The following is a 14563-nucleotide window of genomic DNA, read 5'->3' on the forward strand; positions in this document are numbered from 1 at the left end:
GTCAGAAGTGGGATTCGAACCCACGCCTCCAGTGGAGACTGCGACCTGAACGCAGCGCCTTGGACCGCTCGGCCATCCTGACTGAAAAAAACCTAAATTTGCTTTGTTTTGCCATCTAATGAGCCTTTAAGTGCATTAATATGTTCCGCAAACACGACATCTTGAATCAGTATTCATTGCCGTTGACCCCACTAACACAGCCCCTTGTGTTTTTTTAACACACAAATGGTTGGACACAGCCCCCATCGGAAAGCTGTGTGTGGATGGGCTTTCCAAAGCTGGTCGACCATCCTACAACAACCTCTGATGGAGTATACGGGTCCCTTGATGACGAACACTTTAGACTCTAACGGCAAGAACCTGAGTTGAAATCTCAGTCAAACTTCTTTTTTTATGGTGATTACAAGACACAATACAAAGTGTGCATCCATGATTTAAGTGTCAATGTCCCTGTCAATACTACTTCATTCTTAGATTACTCCGGTGAAGGTCAAGACAGTCCTCTCCGGTCTCACTTGTAGCTGGCCAGTCCAACTTTTGCTGAGATGTGGAAAGGTTGCATTTTTTGACCTTTACTCAGCTTAAAATCAGGTTCCACTGAGATTTGAACTCAGATCACTGGAGTCAAAGTCCAGAGTGCTAACCATTACACCATGGAACCACTATGCCGTAGAAAACGACGCAGTTTTGGTAGACAGTTTCATATTTGGCATCCGCTAGTATGTTATCTGTGCAGGGAATAGGACATAGAAGGCATACAACGGAACCGATGACAGAGAAGCTAACAAGACACAGAAACCGTTTCAGGCTAACTTAAGGATTTTAGTAAGCTCAGCGGAGGATTTGGGAAGTGACAAGTAAAGAAATTGTTTTGAGAGACTTCATACAAACAATGAATCCAGCAACATATAGGCCAACTGTATACAAACACATGGTAAGATTACACTGGTTGATAATGTAGAGGCTTACAAATGCTGCTGTTGCAGTAGTCGTGCAGTATTTTGTCAAATGCCTGCTCGTTAACGTACAAAGCATTGCTAAGCTTTCTTTTACAATATCATGTTACAGTCAACAGAACAAGTGAAAAATAACTGCTGTCAGAAGTGGGATTCGAACCCACGCCTCCAGTGGAGACTGCGACCTGAACGCAGCGCCTTGGACCGCTCGGCCATCCTGACTGAAAAAAACCTAAATTTGCTTTGTTTTGCCATCTAATGAGCCTTTAAGTGCATTAATATGTTCCGCAAACACGACATCTTGAATCAGTATTCATTGCCGTTGACCCCACTAACACAGCCCCTTGTGTTTTTTTAACACACAAATGGTTGGACACAGCCCCCATCGGAAAGCTGTGTGTGGATGGGCTTTCCAAAGCTGGTCGACCATCCAACAACAACCTCTGATGGAGTATACGGGTCCCTTGATGACGAACACTTTAGACTCTAACGGCAAGAACCTGAGTTGAAATCTCAGTCAAACTTCTTTTTTTATGGTGATTACAAGACACAATACAAAGTGTGCATCCATGATTTAAGTGTCAATGTCCCTGTCAATACTACTTCATTCTTAGATTACTCCGGTGAAGGTCAAGACAGTCCTCTCCGGTCTCACTTGTAGCTGGCCAGTCCAACTTTTGCTGAGATGTGGAAAGGTTGCATTTTTTGACCTTTACTCAGCTTAAAATCAGGTTCCACTGAGATTTGAACTCAGATCACTGGAGTCAAAGTCCAGAGTGCTAACCATTACACCATGGAACCACTATGCCGTAGAAAAACGACGCAGTTTTGGTAGACAGTTTCATATTTGGCATCCGCTAGTATGTTATCTGTGCAGGGAATAGGACATAGAAGGCATACAACGGAACCGATGACAGAGAAGCTAACAAGACACAGAAACCGTTTCAGGCTAACTTAAGGATTTTAGTAAGCTCAGCGGAGGATTTGGGAAGTGACAAGTAAAGAAATTGTTTTGAGAGACTTCATACAAACAATGAATCCAGCAACATATAGGCCAACTGTATACAAACACATGGTAAGATTACACTGGTTGATAATGTAGAGGCTTACAAATGCTGCTGTTGCAGTAGTCGTGCAGTATTTTGTCAAATGCCTGCTCCTTAACGTACAAAGCATTGCTAAGCTTTCTTTTACAATATCATGTTACAGTCAACAGAACAAGTGAAAAATAACTGCTGTCAGAAGTGGGATTCGAACCCACGCCTCCAGTGGAGACTGCGACCTGAACGCAGCGCCTTGGACCGCTCGGCCATCCTGACTGAAAAAAACCAAAATTTGCTTTGTTTTGCCATCTAATGAGCCTTTAAGTGCATTAATATGTTCCGCAAACACGACATCTTGAATCAGTATTCATTGCCGTTGACCCCACTAACACAGCCCCTTGTGTTTTTTTAACACACAAATGGTTGGACACAGCCCCCATCGGAAAGCTGTGTGTGGATGGGCTTTCCAAAGCTGGTCGACCATCCAACAACAACCTCTGATGGAGTATACGGGTCCCTTGATGACGAACACTTTAGACTCTAACGGCAAGAACCTGAGTTGAAATCTCAGTCAAACTTCTTTTTTTATGGTGATTACAAGACACAATACAAAGTGTGCATCCATGATTTAAGTGTCAATGTCCCTGTCAATACTACTTCATTCTTAGATTACTCCGGTGAAGGTCAAGACAGTCCTCTCCGGTCTCACTTGTAGCTGGCCAGTCCAACTTTTGCTGAGATGTGGAAAGGTTGCATTTTTTGACCTTTACTCAGCTTAAAATCAGGTTCCACTGAGATTTGAACTCAGATCACTGGAGTCAAAGTCCAGAGTGCTAACCATTACACCATGGAACCACTATGCCGTAGAAAACGACGCAGTTTTGGTAGACAGTTTCATATTTGGCATCCGCTAGTATGTTATCTGTGCAGGGAATAGGACATAGAAGGCATACAACGGAACCGATGACAGAGAAGCTAACAAGACACAGAAACCGTTTCAGGCTAACTTAAGGATTTTAGTAAGCTCAGCGGAGGATTTGGGAAGTGACAAGTAAAGAAATTGTTTTGAGAGACTTCATACAAACAATGAATCCAGCAACATATAGGCCAACTGTATACAAACACATGGTAAGATTACACTGGTTGATAATGTAGAGGCTTACAAATGCTGCTGTTGCAGTAGTCGTGCAGTATTTTGTCAAATGCCTGCTCGTTAACGTACAAAGCATTGCTAAGCTTTCTTTTACAATATCATGTTACAGTCAACAGAACAAGTGAAAAATAACTGCTGTCAGAAGTGGGATTCGAACCCACGCCTCCAGTGGAGACTGCGACCTGAACGCAGCGCCTTGGACCGCTCGGCCATCCTGACTGAAAAAAACCTAAATTTGCTTTGTTTTGCCATCTAATGAGCCTTTAAGTGCATTAATATGTTCCGCAAACACGACATCTTGAATCAGTATTCATTGCCGTTGACCCCACTAACACAGCCCCTTGTGTTTTTTTAACACACAAATGGTTGGACACAGCCCCCATCGGAAAGCTGTGTGTGGATGGGCTTTCCAAAGCTGGTCGACCATCCAACAACAACCTCTGATGGAGTATACGGGTCCCTTGATGACGAACACTTTAGACTCTAACGGCAAGAACCTGAGTTGAAATCTCAGTCAAACTTCTTTTTTTATGGTGATTACAAGACACAATACAAAGTGTGCATCCATGATTTAAGTGTCAATGTCCCTGTCAATACTACTTCATTCTTAGATTACTCCGGTGAAGGTCAAGACAGTCCTCTCCGGTCTCACTTGTAGCTGGCCAGTCCAACTTTTGCTGAGATGTGGAAAGGTTGCATTTTTTGACCTTTACTCAGCTTAAAATCAGGTTCCACTGAGATTTGAACTCAGATCACTGGAGTCAAAGTCCAGAGTGCTAACCATTACACCATGGAACCACTATGCCGTAGAAAACGACGCAGTTTTGGTAGACAGTTTCATATTTGGCATCCGCTAGTATGTTATCTGTGCAGGGAATAGGACATAGAAGGCATACAACGGAACCGATGACAGAGAAGCTAACAAGACACAGAAACCGTTTCAGGCTAACTTAAGGATTTTAGTAAGCTCAGCAGAGGATTTGGGAAGTGACAAGTAAAGAAATTGTTTTGAGAGACTTCATACAAACAATGAATCCAGCAACATATAGGCCAACTGTATACAAACACATGGTAAGATTACACTGGTTGATAATGTAGAGGCTTACAAATGCTGCTGTTGCAGTAGTCGTGCAGTATTTTGTCAAATGCCTGCTCGTTAACGTACAAAGCATTGCTAAGCTTTCTTTTACAATATCATGTTACAGTCAACAGAACAAGTGAAAAATAACTGCTGTCAGAAGTGGGATTCGAACCCACGCCTCCAGTGGAGACTGCGACCTGAACGCAGCGCCTTGGACCGCTCGGCCATCCTGACTTAAAAAAACCTAAATTTGCTTTGTTTTGCCATCTAATGAGCCTTTAAGTGCATTAATATGTTCCGCAAACACGACATCTTGAATCAGTATTCATTGCCGTTGACCCCACTAACACAGCCCCTTGTGTTTTTTTAACACACAAATGGTTGGACACAGCCCCCATCTGACATCGGAAAGCTGTGTGTGGATGGGGTTTCCAAAGCTGGTCGACCATCCAACAACAACCTCTGATGGAGTATACGGGTCCCTTGATGACGAACACTTTAGACTCTAACGGCAAGAACCTGAGTTGAAATCTCAGTCAAACTTCTTTTTTTATGGTGATTACAAGACACAATACAAAGTGTGCATCCATGATTTAAGTGTCAATGTCCCTGTCAATACTACTTCATTCTTAGATTACTCCGGTGAAGGTCAAGACAGTCCTCTCCGGTCTCACTTGTAGCTGGCCAGTCCAACTTTTGCTGAGATGTGGAAAGGTTGCATTTTTTGACCTTCACTCTAGCTTAAAATCAGGTTCCACTGAGATTTGAACTCAGATCACTGGAGTCAAAGTCCAGAGTGCTAACCATTACACCGCATTGAACCACTATGCCGTAGAAAACGACGCAGTTTTGGTAGACAGTTTCATATTTGGCATCCGCTAGTATGTTATCTGTGCAGGGAATAGGACATAGAAGGCATACAACGGAACCGATGACAGAGAAGCTAACAAGATACAGAAACCGTTTCAGGCTAACTTAAGGATTTTAGTAAGCTCAGCAGAGGATTTGGGAAGTGACAAGTAAAGAAATTGTTTTGAGAGACTTCATACAAACAATGAATCCAGCAACATATAGGCCAACTGTATACAAACACATGGTAAGATTACACTGGTTGATAATGTAGAGGCTTACAAATGCTGCTGTTGCAGTAGTCGTGCAGTATTTTGTCAAATGCCTGCTCCTTAACGTACAAAGCATTGCTAAGCTTTCTTTTACAATATCATGTTACAGTCAACAGAACAAGTGAAAAATAACTGCTGTCAGAAGTGGGATTCGAACCCACGCCTCCAGTGGAGACTGCGACCTGAACGCAGCCCCTTGGACCGCTCGGCCATCCTGACTGAAAAAAACCTAAATTTGCTTTGTTTTGCCATCTAATGAGCCTTTAAGTGCATTAATATGTTCCGCAAACGCGACATCTTGAATCAGTATTCATTGCCGTTGACCCCACTAACACAGCCCCTTGTGTTTTTTTAACACACAAATGGTTGGACACAGCCCCCATCTGACATCGGAAAGCTGTGTGTGGATGGGCTTTCCAAAGCTGGTCGACCATCCAACAACAACCTCTGATGGAGTATACGGGTCCCTTGATGACGAACACTTTAGACTCTAAAGGCAAGAACCTGAGTTGAAATCTCAGTCAAACTTCTTTTTTTATGGTGATTACAAGACACAATACAAAGTGTGCATCCATGATTTAAGTGGAAACCATTTAGCTCCCTGTCAATACTACTTCATTCTTAGATCACTCCGGTGAAGGTCAAGACAGTCCTCTCCGGTCTCACTTGTAGCTGGCCAGTCCAACTTTTGCTGAGATGTGGAAAGGTTGCATTTTTTGACCTTTACTCTAGCTTAAAATCAGGTTCCACTGAGATTTGAACTCAGATCACTGGAGTCAAAGTCCAGAGTGCTAACCATTACACCATGGAACCACTATGCCATAGAAAACGACGCAGTTTTGGTAGACAGTTTCATATTTGGCATCCGCTAGTATGTTATCTGTGCAGGGAATAGGACATAGAAGGCATACAACGGAACCGATGACAGAGAAGCTAACAAGACACAGAAACCGTTTCAGGCTAACTTAAGGATTTTAGTAAGCTCAGCGGAGGATTTGGGAAGTGACAAGTAAAGAAATTGTTTTGAGAGACTTCATACAAACAATGAATCCAGCAACATATAGGCCAACTGTATACAAACACATGGTAAGATTACACTGGTTGATAATGTAGAGGCTTACAAATGCTGCTGTTGCAGTAGTCGTGCAGTATTTTGTCAAATGCCTGCTCCTTAACGTACAAAGCATTGCTAAGCTTTCTTTTACAATATCATGTTACAGTCAACAGAACAAGTGAAAAATAACTGCTGTCAGAAGTGGGATTCGAACCCACGCCTCCAGTTGAGACTGCGACCTGAACGCAGCCCCTTGGACCGCTCGGCCATCCTGACTGAAAAAAACCTAAATTTGCTTTGTTTTGCCATCTAATGAGCCTTTAAGTGCATTAATATGTTCCGCAAACACGACATCTTGAATCAGTATTCATTGCCGTTGACCCCACTAACACAGCCCCTTGTGTTTTTTTAACACACAAATGGTTGGACACAGCCCCCATCTGACATCGGAAAGCTGTGTGTGGATGGGCTTTCCAAAGCTGGTCGACCATCCAACAACAACCTCTGATGGAGTATACGGGTCCCTTGATGACGAACACTTTAGACTCTAACGGCAAGAACCTGAGTTGAAATCTCAGTCAAACTTCTTTTTTTATGGTGATTACAAGACACAATACAAAGTGTGCATCCATGATTTAAGTGTCAATGTCCCTGTCAATACTACTTCATTCTTAGATTACTCCGGTGAAGGTCAAGACAGTCCTCTCCGGTCTCACTTGTAGCTGGCCAGTCCAACTTTTGCTGAGATGTGGAAAGGTTGCATTTTTTGACCTTTACTCAGCTTAAAATCAGGTTCCACTGAGATTTGAACTCAGATCACTGGAGTCAAAGTCCAGAGTGCTAACCATTACACCATGGAACCACTATGCCGTAGAAAACGACGCAGTTTTGGTAGACAGTTTCATATTTGGCATCCGCTAGTATGTTATCTGTGCAGGGAATAGGACATAGAAGGCATACAACGGAACCGATGACAGAGAAGCTAACAAGACACAGAAACCGTTTCAGGCTAACTTAAGGATTTTAGTAAGCTCAGCGGAGGATTTGGGAAGTGACAAGTAAAGAAATTGTTTTGAGAGACTTCATACAAACAATGAATCCAGCAACATATAGGCCAACTGTATACAAACACATGGTAAGATTACACTGGTTGATAATGTAGAGGCTTACAAATGCTGCTGTTGCAGTAGTCGTGCAGTATTTTGTCAAATGCCTGCTCCTTAACGTACAAAGCATTGCTAAGCTTTCTTTTACAATATCATGTTACAGTCAACAGAACAAGTGAAAAATAACTGCTGTCAGAAGTGGGATTCGAACCCACGCCTCCAGTTGAGACTGCGACCTGAACGCAGCCCCTTGGACCGCTCGGCCATCCTGACTGAAAAAAACCTAAATTTGCTTTGTTTTGCCATCTAATGAGCCTTTAAGTGCATTAATATGTTCCGCAAACACGACATCTTGAATCAGTATTCATTGCCGTTGACCCCACTAACACAGCCCCTTGTGTTTTTTTAACACACAAATGGTTGGACACAGCCCCCATCTGACATCGGAAAGCTGTGTGTGGATGGGCTTTCCAAAGCTGGTCGACCATCCAACAACAACCTCTGATGGAGTATACGGGTCCCTTGATGACGAACACTTTAGACTCTAACGGCAAGAACCTGAGTTGAAATCTCAGTCAAACTTCTTTTTTTATGGTGATTACAAGACACAATACAAAGTGTGCATCCATGATTTAAGTGGAAACCATTTAGCTCCCTGTCAATACTACTTCATTCTTAGATCACTCCGGTGAAGGTCAAGACAGTCCTCTCCGGTCTCACTTGTAGCTGGCCAGTCCAACTTTTGCTGAGATGTGGAAAGGTTGCATTTTTTGACCTTCACTCTAGCTTAAAATCAGGTTCCACTGAGATTTGAACTCAGATCACTGGAGTCAAAGTCCAGAGTGCTAACCATTACACCGCATTGAACCACTATGCCGTAGAAAACGACGCAGTTTTGGTAGACAGTTTCATATTTGGCATCCGCTAGTATGTTATCTGTGCAGGGAATAGGACATAGAAGGCATACAACGGAACCGATGACAGAGAAGCTAACAAGATACAGAAACCGTTTCAGGCTAACTTAAGGATTTTAGTAAGCTCAGCAGAGGATTTGGGAAGTGACAAGTAAAGAAATTGTTTTGAGAGACTTCATACAAACAATGAATCCAGCAACATATAGGCCAACTGTATACAAACACATGGTAAGATTACACTGGTTGATAATGTAGAGGCTTACAAATGCTGCTGTTGCAGTAGTCGTGCAGTATTTTGTCAAATGCCTGCTCCTTAACGTACAAAGCATTGCTAAGCTTTCTTTTACAATATCATGTTACAGTCAACAGAACAAGTGAAAAATAACTGCTGTCAGAAGTGGGATTCGAACCCACGCCTCCAGTGGAGACTGCGACCTGAACGCAGCCCCTTGGACCGCTCGGCCATCCTGACTGAAAAAAACCTAAATTTGCTTTGTTTTGCCATCTAATGAGCCTTTAAGTGCATTAATATGTTCCGCAAACGCGACATCTTGAATCAGTATTCATTGCCGTTGACCCCACTAACACAGCCCCTTGTGTTTTTTTAACACACAAATGGTTGGACACAGCCCCCATCTGACATCGGAAAGCTGTGTGTGGATGGGCTTTCCAAAGCTGGTCGACCATCCAACAACAACCTCTGATGGAGTATACGGGTCCCTTGATGACGAACACTTTAGACTCTAAAGGCAAGAACCTGAGTTGAAATCTCAGTCAAACTTCTTTTTTTATGGTGATTACAAGACACAATACAAAGTGTGCATCCATGATTTAAGTGGAAACCATTTAGCTCCCTGTCAATACTACTTCATTCTTAGATCACTCCGGTGAAGGTCAAGACAGTCCTCTCCGGTCTCACTTGTAGCTGGCCAGTCCAACTTTTGCTGAGATGTGGAAAGGTTGCATTTTTTGACCTTTACTCTAGCTTAAAATCAGGTTCCACTGAGATTTGAACTCAGATCACTGGAGTCAAAGTCCAGAGTGCTAACCATTACACCATGGAACCACTATGCCATAGAAAACGACGCAGTTTTGGTAGACAGTTTCATATTTGGCATCCGCTAGTATGTTATCTGTGCAGGGAATAGGACATAGAAGGCATACAACGGAACCGATGACAGAGAAGCTAACAAGATACAGAAACCGTTTCAGGCTAACTTAAGGATTTTAGTAAGCTCAGCAGAGGATTTGGGAAGTGACAAGTAAAGAAATTGTTTTGAGAGACTTCATACAAACAATGAATCCAGCAACATATAGGCCAACTGTATACAAACACATGGTAAGATTACACTGGTTGATAATGTAGAGGCTTACAAATGCTGCTGTTGCAGTAGTCGTGCAGTATTTTGTCAAATGCCTGCTCCTTAACGTACAAAGCATTGCTAAGCTTTCTTTTACAATATCATGTTACAGTCAACAGAACAAGTGAAAAATAACTGCTGTCAGAAGTGGGATTCGAACCCACGCCTCCAGTGGAGACTGCGACCTGAACGCAGCCCCTTGGACCGCTCGGCCATCCTGACTGAAAAAAACCTAAATTTGCTTTGTTTTGCCATCTAATGAGCCTTTAAGTGCATTAATATGTTCCGCAAACGCGACATCTTGAATCAGTATTCATTGCCGTTGACCCCACTAACACAGCCCCTTGTGTTTTTTTAACACACAAATGGTTGGACACAGCCCCCATCTGACATCGGAAAGCTGTGTGTGGATGGGCTTTCCAAAGCTGGTCGACCATCCAACAACAACCTCTGATGGAGTATACGGGTCCCTTGATGACGAACACTTTAGACTCTAAAGGCAAGAACCTGAGTTGAAATCTCAGTCAAACTTCTTTTTTTATGGTGATTACAAGACACAATACAAAGTGTGCATCCATGATTTAAGTGGAAACCATTTAGCTCCCTGTCAATACTACTTCATTCTTAGATCACTCCGGTGAAGGTCAAGACAGTCCTCTCCGGTCTCACTTGTAGCTGGCCAGTCCAACTTTTGCTGAGATGTGGAAAGGTTGCATTTTTTGACCTTTACTCTAGCTTAAAATCAGGTTCCACTGAGATTTGAACTCAGATCACTGGAGTCAAAGTCCAGAGTGCTAACCATTACACCATGGAACCACTATGCCATAGAAAACGACGCAGTTTTGGTAGACAGTTTCATATTTGGCATCCGCTAGTATGTTATCTGTGCAGGGAATAGGACATAGAAGGCATACAACGGAACCGATGACAGAGAAGCTAACAAGACACAGAAACCGTTTCAGGCTAACTTAAGGATTTTAGTAAGCTCAGCGGAGGATTTGGGAAGTGACAAGTAAAGAAATTGTTTTGAGAGACTTCATACAAACAATGAATCCAGCAACATATAGGCCAACTGTATACAAACACATGGTAAGATTACACTGGTTGATAATGTAGAGGCTTACAAATGCTGCTGTTGCAGTAGTCGTGCAGTATTTTGTCAAATGCCTGCTCCTTAACGTACAAAGCATTGCTAAGCTTTCTTTTACAATATCATGTTACAGTCAACAGAACAAGTGAAAAATAACTGCTGTCAGAAGTGGGATTCGAACCCACGCCTCCAGTGGAGACTGCGACCTGAACGCAGCCCCTTGGACCGCTCGGCCATCCTGACTGAAAAAAACCTAAATTTGCTTTGTTTTGCCATCTAATGAGCCTTTAAGTGCATTAATATGTTCCGCAAACACGACATCTTGAATCAGTATTCATTGCCGTTGACCCCACTAACACAGCCCCTTGTGTTTTTTTAACACACAAATGGTTGGACACAGCCCCCATCTGACATCGGAAAGCTGTGTGTGGATGGGCTTTCCAAAGCTGGTCGACCATCCAACAACAACCTCTGATGGAGTATACGGGTCCCTTGATGACGAACACTTTAGACTCTAAAGGCAAGAACCTGAGTTGAAATCTCAGTCAAACTTCTTTTTTTATGGTGATTACAAGACACAATACAAAGTGTGCATCCATGATTTAAGTGGAAACCATTTAGCTCCCTGTCAATACTACTTCATTCTTAGATCACTCCGGTGAAGGTCAAGACAGTCCTCTCCGGTCTCACTTGTAGCTGGCCAGTCCAACTTTTGCTGAGATGTGGAAAGGTTGCATTTTTTGACCTTCACTCTAGCTTAAAATCAGGTTCCACTGAGATTTGAACTCAGATCACTGGAGTCAAAGTCCAGAGTGCTAACCATTACACCATTGAACCACTATGCCGTAGAAAACGACGCAGTTTTGGTAGACAGTTTCATATTTGGCATCCGCTAGTATGTTATCTGTGCAGGGAATAGGACATAGAAGGCATACAACGGAACCGATGACAGAGAAGCTAACAAGATACAGAAACCGTTTCAGGCTAACTTAAGGATTTTAGTAAGCTCAGCAGAGGATTTGGGAAGTGACAAGTAAAGAAATTGTTTTGAGAGACTTCATACAAACAATGAATCCAGCAACATATAGGCCAACTGTATACAAACACATGGTAAGATTACACTGGTTGATAATGTAGAGGCTTACAAATGCTGCTGTTGCAGTAGTCGTGCAGTATTTTGTCAAATGCCTGCTCCTTAACGTACAAAGCATTGCTAAGCTTTCTTTTACAATATCATGTTACAGTCAACAGAACAAGTGAAAAATAACTGCTGTCAGAAGTGGGATTCGAACCCACGCCTCCAGTGGAGACTGCGACCTGAACGCAGCGCCTTGGACCGCTCGGCCATCCTGACTGAAAAAAACCTAAATTTGCTTTGTTTTGCCATCTAATGAGCCTTTAAGTGCATTAATATGTTCCGCAAACACGACATCTTGAATCAGTATTCATTGCCGTTGACCCCACTAACACAGCCCCTTGTGTTTTTTTAACACACAAATGGTTGGACACAGCCCCCATCTGACATCGGAAAGCTGTGTGTGGATGGGCTTTCCAAAGCTGGTCGACCATCCAACAACAACCTCTGATGGAGTATACGGGTGCCTTGATGACGAACACTTTAGACTCTAACGGCAAGAACCTGAGTTGAAATCTCAGTCAAACTTCTTTTTTTATGGTGATTACAAGACACAATACAAAGTGTGCATCCATGATTTAAGTGTCAATGTCCCTGTCAATACTACTTCATTCTTAGATTACTCCGGTGAAGGTCAAGACAGTCCTCTCCGGTCTCACTTGTAGCTGGCCAGTCCAACTTTTGCTGAGATGTGGAAAGGTTGCATTTTTTGACCTTTACTCAGCTTAAAATCAGGTTCCACTGAGATTTGAACTCAGATCACTGGAGTCAAAGTCCAGAGTGCTAACCATTACACCATGGAACCACTATGCCGTAGAAAACGACGCAGTTTTGGTAGACAGTTTCATATTTGGCATCCGCTAGTATGTTATCTGTGCAGGGAATAGGACATAGAAGGCATACAACGGAACCGATGACAGAGAAGCTAACAAGACACAGAAACCGTTTCAGGCTAACTTAAGGATTTTAGTAAGCTCAGCGGAGGATTTGGGAAGTGACAAGTAAAGAAATTGTTTTGAGAGACTTCATACAAACAATGAATCCAGCAACATATAGGCCAACTGTATACAAACACATGGTAAGATTACACTGGTTGATAATGTAGAGGCTTACAAATGCTGCTGTTGCAGTAGTCGTGCAGTATTTTGTCAAATGCCTGCTCCTTAACGTACAAAGCATTGCTAAGCTTTCTTTTACAATATCATGTTACAGTCAACAGAACAAGTGAAAAATAACTGCTGTCAGAAGTGGGATTCGAACCCACGCCTCCAGTTGAGACTGCGACCTGAACGCAGCCCCTTGGACCGCTCGGCCATCCTGACTGAAAAAAACCTAAATTTGCTTTGTTTTGCCATCTAATGAGCCTTTAAGTGCATTAATATGTTCCGCAAACACGACATCTTGAATCAGTATTCATTGCCGTTGACCCCACTAACACAGCCCCTTGTGTTTTTTTAACACACAAATGGTTGGACACAGCCCCCATCTGACATCGGAAAGCTGTGTGTGGATGGGCTTTCCAAAGCTGGTCGACCATCCAACAACAACCTCTGATGGAGTATACGGGTCCCTTGATGACGAACACTTTAGACTCTAACGGCAAGAACCTGAGTTGAAATCTCAGTCAAACTTCTTTTTTTATGGTGATTACAAGACACAATACAAAGTGTGCATCCATGATTTAAGTGGAAACCATTTAGCTCCCTGTCAATACTACTTCATTCTTAGATCACTCCGGTGAAGGTCAAGACAGTCCTCTCCGGTCTCACTTGTAGCTGGCCAGTCCAACTTTTGCTGAGATGTGGAAAGGTTGCATTTTTTGACCTTCACTCTAGCTTAAAATCAGGTTCCACTGAGATTTGAACTCAGATCACTGGAGTCAAAGTCCAGAGTGCTAACCATTACACCGCATTGAACCACTATGCCGTAGAAAACGACGCAGTTTTGGTAGACAGTTTCATATTTGGCATCCGCTAGTATGTTATCTGTGCAGGGAATAGGACATAGAAGGCATACAACGGAACCGATGACAGAGAAGCTAACAAGATACAGAAACCGTTTCAGGCTAACTTAAGGATTTTAGTAAGCTCAGCAGAGGATTTGGGAAGTGACAAGTAAAGAAATTGTTTTGAGAGACTTCATACAAACAATGAATCCAGCAACATATAGGCCAACTGTATACAAACACATGGTAAGATTACACTGGTTGATAATGTAGAGGCTTACAAATGCTGCTGTTGCAGTAGTCGTGCAGTATTTTGTCAAATGCCTGCTCCTTAACGTACAAAGCATTGCTAAGCTTTCTTTTACAATATCATGTTACAGTCAACAGAACAAGTGAAAAATAACTGCTGTCAGAAGTGGGATTCGAACCCACGCCTCCAGTGGAGACTGCGACCTGAACGCAGCCCCTTGGACCGCTCGGCCATCCTGACTGAAAAAAACCTAAATTTGCTTTGTTTTGCCATCTAATGAGCCTTTAAGTGCATTAATATGTTCCGCAAACGCGACATCTTGAATCAGTATTCATTGCCGTTGACCCCACTAAC

General features: G+C 42.8%; 13 non-coding genes across 13 annotated transcripts; all 13 read right to left on the reverse strand.

Annotated features, from left to right (window-relative positions):
* Positions 1-589: 589 nt before the first annotated feature.
* Positions 590-661, reverse strand: trnaq-uug (transfer RNA glutamine (anticodon UUG)). Its single transcript has one exon. It is a non-coding gene; the product is annotated as a tRNA-Gln (tRNA).
* Positions 662-1685: 1024 nt separating this feature from the next.
* On the reverse strand, positions 1686-1757 carry trnaq-uug (transfer RNA glutamine (anticodon UUG)). The gene has a single exon. It is a non-coding gene; the product is annotated as a tRNA-Gln (tRNA).
* Positions 1758-2782: 1025 nt separating this feature from the next.
* Positions 2783-2854, reverse strand: trnaq-uug (transfer RNA glutamine (anticodon UUG)). The gene has a single exon. It is a non-coding gene; the product is annotated as a tRNA-Gln (tRNA).
* Positions 2855-3878: 1024 nt separating this feature from the next.
* On the reverse strand, positions 3879-3950 carry trnaq-uug (transfer RNA glutamine (anticodon UUG)). The gene has a single exon. It is a non-coding gene; the product is annotated as a tRNA-Gln (tRNA).
* Positions 3951-4982: 1032 nt separating this feature from the next.
* trnaq-uug (transfer RNA glutamine (anticodon UUG)) lies at positions 4983-5056 on the reverse strand. Its single transcript has one exon. It is a non-coding gene; the product is annotated as a tRNA-Gln (tRNA).
* Positions 5057-6095: 1039 nt separating this feature from the next.
* On the reverse strand, positions 6096-6167 carry trnaq-uug (transfer RNA glutamine (anticodon UUG)). The gene has a single exon. It is a non-coding gene; the product is annotated as a tRNA-Gln (tRNA).
* A 1031-nt stretch (positions 6168-7198) lies between these two features.
* trnaq-uug (transfer RNA glutamine (anticodon UUG)) lies at positions 7199-7270 on the reverse strand. The gene has a single exon. It is a non-coding gene; the product is annotated as a tRNA-Gln (tRNA).
* A 1039-nt stretch (positions 7271-8309) lies between these two features.
* Positions 8310-8383, reverse strand: trnaq-uug (transfer RNA glutamine (anticodon UUG)). The gene has a single exon. It is a non-coding gene; the product is annotated as a tRNA-Gln (tRNA).
* A 1039-nt stretch (positions 8384-9422) lies between these two features.
* On the reverse strand, positions 9423-9494 carry trnaq-uug (transfer RNA glutamine (anticodon UUG)). The gene has a single exon. It is a non-coding gene; the product is annotated as a tRNA-Gln (tRNA).
* A 1039-nt stretch (positions 9495-10533) lies between these two features.
* On the reverse strand, positions 10534-10605 carry trnaq-uug (transfer RNA glutamine (anticodon UUG)). Its single transcript has one exon. It is a non-coding gene; the product is annotated as a tRNA-Gln (tRNA).
* Positions 10606-11644: 1039 nt separating this feature from the next.
* On the reverse strand, positions 11645-11716 carry trnaq-uug (transfer RNA glutamine (anticodon UUG)). Its single transcript has one exon. It is a non-coding gene; the product is annotated as a tRNA-Gln (tRNA).
* Positions 11717-12747: 1031 nt separating this feature from the next.
* Positions 12748-12819, reverse strand: trnaq-uug (transfer RNA glutamine (anticodon UUG)). The gene has a single exon. It is a non-coding gene; the product is annotated as a tRNA-Gln (tRNA).
* A 1039-nt stretch (positions 12820-13858) lies between these two features.
* Positions 13859-13932, reverse strand: trnaq-uug (transfer RNA glutamine (anticodon UUG)). Its single transcript has one exon. It is a non-coding gene; the product is annotated as a tRNA-Gln (tRNA).
* Positions 13933-14563: the final 631 nt, after the last annotated feature.

Source organism: Anarhichas minor, unplaced genomic scaffold (assembly GCF_050575085.1).
Source record: "Anarhichas minor isolate MPS153535 unplaced genomic scaffold, ASM5057508v1 ptg000025l, whole genome shotgun sequence".
In the NCBI taxonomy this organism is placed as follows: Eukaryota; Metazoa; Chordata; class Actinopteri; order Perciformes; family Anarhichadidae; genus Anarhichas; species Anarhichas minor.